The 6,311-nt window shown below is 32.7% G+C and overlaps 1 protein-coding gene across 1 annotated transcript in view; it reads right to left on the bottom strand.

Moving 5' to 3' along the window:
- Window positions 1-1,004: 1,004 nt before the first annotated feature.
- The window catches only part of NETO1 (neuropilin and tolloid like 1), a 109,826-nt gene continuing 104,519 nt past the window's right edge, over window positions 1,005-6,311 (bottom strand). Inside the window, exon 11 of the mRNA XM_069467872.1 lies at window positions 1,005-1,458. The gene's annotated coding sequence lies outside the window, so the exon portion shown is untranslated. The remainder of the gene's footprint in view (window positions 1,459-6,311) is intronic.

Raw genomic sequence — 6,311 nt, 5'->3', positions numbered from 1 at the left:
TTTTCACTCATCTGTTCACTACCACTTATGTATAATGCCCCTAGTTATTTTGAAGGATAACCAGATTGGTCAGTCCTGATGTCTGCCTTCAAACATATATTCTAGAAATTAGCAGTTCTCATATCCACATTATTAATAGCATATCTGTGTTGGTGTATCTTCTGGTAGATTATCCCCATTTGTAGGGTGGAATATTAAGAGCTAACAGACAATATCTGATCCTTGCTTCTTCCCACCTTACTAAAGGTGTTTGTTATGTTTCTGCCATCTGGTCTTAATAATCTCTTAGAAAGTGATATTGGCTGATTTGTGTCTTTTAAAGGTGAGGTCTTTTCCTGATTTGCTGAAAGCTATCAGGATCACAGAGATGGAACATTTGTTTTTACCAGGAATGCCTGGTTCACAGATACATAAAAAGTACAACAAACAAGGGACATTTTTTTTCTCCATTCTGTAGTGCAAACCAGTAAAACACCAGTGTAAATACTACGGCCCTCACTGTGGCAACACTGATCTCAGGTGGCGTTTTTATGCATATCATCTCCAATTCTTGCAGACACTTTCTTCCTTAGGTATAGCTTTATCCATTTTACAGATAAAGAGGTGAAACTCAGAGGATTATCAAAGAACTTTTTAAAGAGCACATAAATACAATGAAATGAAACTAGAATTTGAATTCGACCTTTTGAAAATCTATTTTCACTGCAGTATACCACATTTTATATGACAATTTTAGTTACGAAACTGCACTTACCTACACAAATGTCTGTTTGCTTATTCACATGCTATTATGTGAATTTATGCCAAACAATTATCTGTGATTGAAAAACAGGATTTGCTTTCAAGTGTTGCTATTTCTGTGCATACTTGATGACGAGGGCTTTTGGGGTTACTTAGGAGCTCCAGCGTTCAATGTTGTTCATAGATGATGAATAGCACTTCAATAAGATGATGCAATATGATAAACACTGGAGGAAAATTCATTCAGATGAAGTAAAGATCAGTGGGTTCTGAAAGTCATGGATTTTACTGAGGACAAGAGAAACTGGGAATTTTTCTTCACTGCTGCCCTTTATAGATGATACGTTTGTTCCGTGTTGATTACAAAATGAAGTTTACACATGATTTAGGAAAAATGATTTATTTTGTATAATGCATTATAGGGTATAAAAAATATCTTCCAATGTATAGTCATTTTGATCTTCACACTCTGTAAGGTGGAGAGAAGGTGCTATAATACATATTTTTACAGATGAGGAAACACAAAACTGTGGGGTTCATATGGATAGATATCAACTTTTTCAGTGAAATGGACTATGTGGAATATTAATAGGGTTGCATTGCACAATGGTAAAGATCACTGGTTGACTCCGCGGTTAGCTTAATTTCAAAGCTGCGTTCATCACTCTTGATGTACAATCTTAGAAAATTTACTAAAACTCTCTTTAGTTTCCTCATCTGTACAATCAATAACAACACATATTTATTATTATTCATAAAATTTCTAAGATGATCAAGGAAAAGATTACATGTGAAACACTGAGAATGGTGTTTGGCATGTGACACGCAGTATGTTCACTAGTCAATCATAACCTTGAAACAATAATATATAGTAGAAAATAAGTAGAAAATCCAGACAAATATTCCCAGATATCTAACAACCCACCAGTTACTTTTTAATGTCTTGTGTCTAAACTGTTTTGATTTTCTCTACTTAATGACACTCATTCAATGTAGCAAACATATTCCTCTCAGAGGATTCTACTTAAAGTATCACTCTTAAGCCACACTTTGGTAACTGACATTAAAATATTCTCCCTTAAATAAAATGTATGTTGCTTTGGATGGTATTACATGCACTCTGAAATCATGACGTAAACTCCAACTATATTTACTATTATTCTCCCATCTACGCTCCAGCCAGCTCAAATACCTGATCTTCTAAGACCACACCTGCTCTAATTACTCTAGGTGAAAATTTCTCCTTGCAGTCCCTTTTGACAATGGTCTCCATCCTTTAAGACCTGCTTAAAGGCTCAACTATTTACAAAGCCTCTCTTGATCCTCTTAAGAAAATCTCTTTATCTGCATATTTCTGCTACTAACTTCTTGATTATAAAACATCATTCCTATGGTATTCTCTTGACAGCTGAAGAAGTTTTATCTTCTACAGGAGAGGACGGAGGAGTTAAACAGGGATGTGTAATCAGCTTTTCAAGGTGATCAACCCAGCAGATAATTTTGGGCTTAATTTTCCTTACACGGCTCCTCTGAGAACTCTTTCTTCTATAAGACTCCATAATTATATTCTCTACTAGATCGCCTTCTTCATTTTCCTCCCTCAAGTACTCAGGAAGAAGCTCAGCATATAGATCGTAGAGGCTCAAAAGGGCAGCTATATGGACATCGAGTTTAATTAACGGGAGAGTGAATAAACAGTACAAATTTTATAATATGATATAAAAAGAATGTTTTATTTTAAATAATTTATATAGTATGTTTTCTGTTCACTTTTAAATTTTGTGTCAGTATCTGTGACTACTAAGAGAGGGCACAAAAATCAACTTTTCAAAAATAAAACACTGTAAAATAGCATGCCTCAGAGATTGGAAAGATAGAAGTCGGCACAAAGAACATGTTGGCTGCACAATTATTATGGATATAAAGGGGCAGTTTTTTATTTTTCATCTATTTCACAATTTTTTGGCTGGATCTTTCATGCCAGACTGTGATGGAAGAAATGAGCCCATGGAGGAAAGGGTCCACAGAGATAAACAGCACAGAAACTAACTCACTTCAGTACAGTTAGACAAAACCAAAACCCACTTTTCAAATCATATTCGTTTGGAGTTCAGAGAATTTTATAGGTTTTATTTATATAACCTCCCTCCAGAGTTGGAATCTGACACGTCTCATTTCATCACTGAAATATACAAACTTCATGATAAGATGACATTATTTATTTCACTGTCAACACCTCAATAAATTATTTGTCATCACTTTAATAAAGGTAATGGGAAGCAGGATCACATTTTCTAATTTATTATGATATTCTGAGGTTAAAGAAAACCCATTCATGGATTTTTTAAAAATAAAGGCTATAAAACTTGAGGAAAATCCAAATTAAATTCCTAAGGGAAAAATATAGAAAAAGTTGATGCAGTAGCTTACATGAATAGTCAAGTAATGTCAAAGACCTAAATTTATTAACCGCTGAGAATCATAGCTTATGGAGTGAATTAGACTCATTGGAGTATTTTCAGTAGGAAAAAGTAATGTGAAACAGAAAAGTCAGAAACTCCACAATGTGGGTTTTTCTCCATTAATAGCCCAATGATATTGATCTCAAATTATGTTTATAGCCACTTTAATTATCTAACAAATCAAGGCTCATTATGGCAAATCAAACATCACATATGTCTATTTTGCAAGGTGATACATAAAATTGGCATGTGTATTAAAATAGGTACCAAAAATCAGATTTCCAAGTCAGAACACTTTGAAGTAGGTGACTAAAGCGCACTTGGACAGAAGTGCAAAGAGTAATTCAGGGCTTCACAGGTGATGCTTGTAATGATGATATGCCACTGAGATTTTGAAAAGTGAATTCAAACATAGAAAAATAAAATTTAGAAAATAGCTTTATCAAATTAATACAGTGGGCTAACTCAACACATTATTTAAAACCATCTCATTGAATTAATAAAGCATTTGTGTTAATATTTGAATTCACTTAATCAAAAATATAAATATTTATTAAAATAACTTGACATAAATGTCTTGAAACATCTCATTCCTTTTCTACATATGTCATCCTCTTTTGAATGTCAGCCAAAGGTTGCATTCAGGTGATAAGATCCGATATAGCCATTAAAAAGGAGTTTTTAATATACTGATAAATTGCAACACTTTTTTTTAAACAGGCAGCTCCAGGGCTGCAGAGAGAACATCTCCCAGCTCTGCTGCAGCTCTGCACTCCCAAGATCCAGCATCTAGATCTACTGCTGGGAAAACAGCAAGACTCCAGGACGTTGCCCCAATATCATCACTATCTTCTTTTCTGATGAGTCAGTGCCTACATGTTGTTAAATAATTCTAGTATTACCCCTGAGGAGGTCTATTCTTCATTTAAAATATTTTTGTTTTCCCGTGAAACTGTTGCATATTAAATACATGTGAGCTATTACTTCTTATTATTTTAGTGTAGTTTGGTAGTTTTTTTTTAAAGTCTCTATTAGTGCATTTCTGTTGTAAATACCTTTTAAGCATGGGATAGATGATCCCATGTATGTTTAGGAGGACTTTAAGGGGATGGAAATTCTGTGGGCAGCTACAGGACAAGTGAATGGTGAAATGGTCATCTACTTTATTTTCCTATCTTTATTGCTGTTATAAATAAAAAGTCTTGACATGTATATCATACTTTTTGAGATTATCATTCAAAGTGAAAAGAGTCCTATGAAGATATCTAAATAGAGAAATCAATATAAAATATGACTAATCATTTAAAAAATAATCTTTGGTGCATTAACTCTGAATTAAAGGACATAAAAGGAAGCATGGTAATAAATAAATTGGTCAAGCCAAATAAAAAGGGTACATTTTGTCATAAGCAATGTTTAAAAAAATATGTAGCATGACATTCAAAAATAATTTGTATTCATCATGTTCAATACATTTTTTCAATTCCCCACTTTATCAAATTCATTGGAAGTGATTATTTGTGTAGGTTGACATTTTTTCAATATAGAGTATTCAAAGTTGTGATAATTTTTTGGTTTTTCTATTATAAAATTTTATTTTATGTTTCATTTACTTGTTTTTTAATATAAGAAATTGCATTCCTAACAGAGATGTAAAACAGTAATTTATGTATTTGGTTTGTAAAGCCTGCTTGAGTTGCAAGGTCTGAATTGTGATAGACCAGATTGCTATGCTAGTTGAAGAACAGAATTCTTTCAGCTTGTAGAATTCGGTAGTTTTGAAAACGCTGATAAGCAGATTTATAGTAATTCTGATTTTTCATTTTTTTTAAAGATTATACATATAATATTTTTAATGTATCCACTCGCTAAATCAAACTTTATAGAGTTGTGTATACAATTCAACACCAATGAAATACATTTTAGGATTTTACTTTATTTGTATGAAATACATCATAGTCACTAATCCTCCGGGTGTCATATTCGTGCCTGAGTGTAAGAATAATGGAGAATGGTGTAATTTAGGTCATAAAAGGGCCTGTGATTTTAAAGCATCTAAAAAAAGACCTTCCTATTCTAAAAGGAGAACATATTCCCAAAACTTTTAGAAGTCGAATATTTGAGGAAGTAAACTTCAATACTAAAGGATCTCCTGTACCCTGAAAGGTGGAAAGAGTTGATATAAAATGTGTACTTATAAGAGTCAGCTTTTTTATCACTCTAATAGAAGAAAACATTTCTCTTAACTCAAGTTAGGAAATTATTATACATTTTATATATCTTTATATAAAAAGTTACAAGTAGCAAGCATATGGCCAAAAGAAATGGAACAGTAACAGCAGTATTTGAGAATGCATGCTTTTTACAATGTGTCTAACAAAAAGGATATTTTCCCAACTCAAATATCCAGTACTGACATGCAGGGTATTTTCTCAAACTGTCAATACAGTCATATTGCTAAATGCTTAATCAAAAACATTTCTATTGTAGGGTATGAATGGTAAAATACCTTGTTTCAAAAACTATTTCTGAAACTTGGTATTTTCTTTTGATATAAAACAAAAAGGAAATTAGGGATATATAGGAGAGACCAAAAATGAGATTGTTTTTCTTATTGCAATCTAGTAATTTTACTCATTACTTTTTGCTGCATTTAATCATCATATAACAATAGGTGTGTATAGTCCATAGACCTCTAGCTGGTGTTTCCATGGTCCACATTTTCACTTTTCACTGTAGCATGTTCAAAATCACTCAGGAACGCACTATTCTCAAGCAGTCTATATAATGAAAACAATGTACATGTAACACAAGGTTCATCCAAATTCATTTTTTTTTTCCACATATCACACAATGTACAATTATATAACAAAGACATAAAACAACATAGAAACAAAAGTGAAACTGACAGCAAAAATAAAGTTGGGGTAGTCTTAATCAGGAACTAATTTCTTCTTCAAGTTTCCAGTAAATCTTAAAATGTATTTAAAAACTAAGGAGCACTTGGTGGCCAGCAACCAAATTACGAAATGAACATATCATTGTGCAGCGGGGATGTCTTGCCGAAGGAATAACAAATGTCTGTAATTCTTATGTTTGGATAAAGGC

This window comes from Eulemur rufifrons, chromosome 5 (genome assembly GCF_041146395.1).
Source record: "Eulemur rufifrons isolate Redbay chromosome 5, OSU_ERuf_1, whole genome shotgun sequence".
Lineage (NCBI taxonomy): Eukaryota > Metazoa > Chordata > Mammalia > Primates > Lemuridae > Eulemur > Eulemur rufifrons.
The sequence above is the reverse complement of the archived record's forward strand: the minus strand, read 5'-3'. Positions and strand labels throughout refer to the sequence as shown.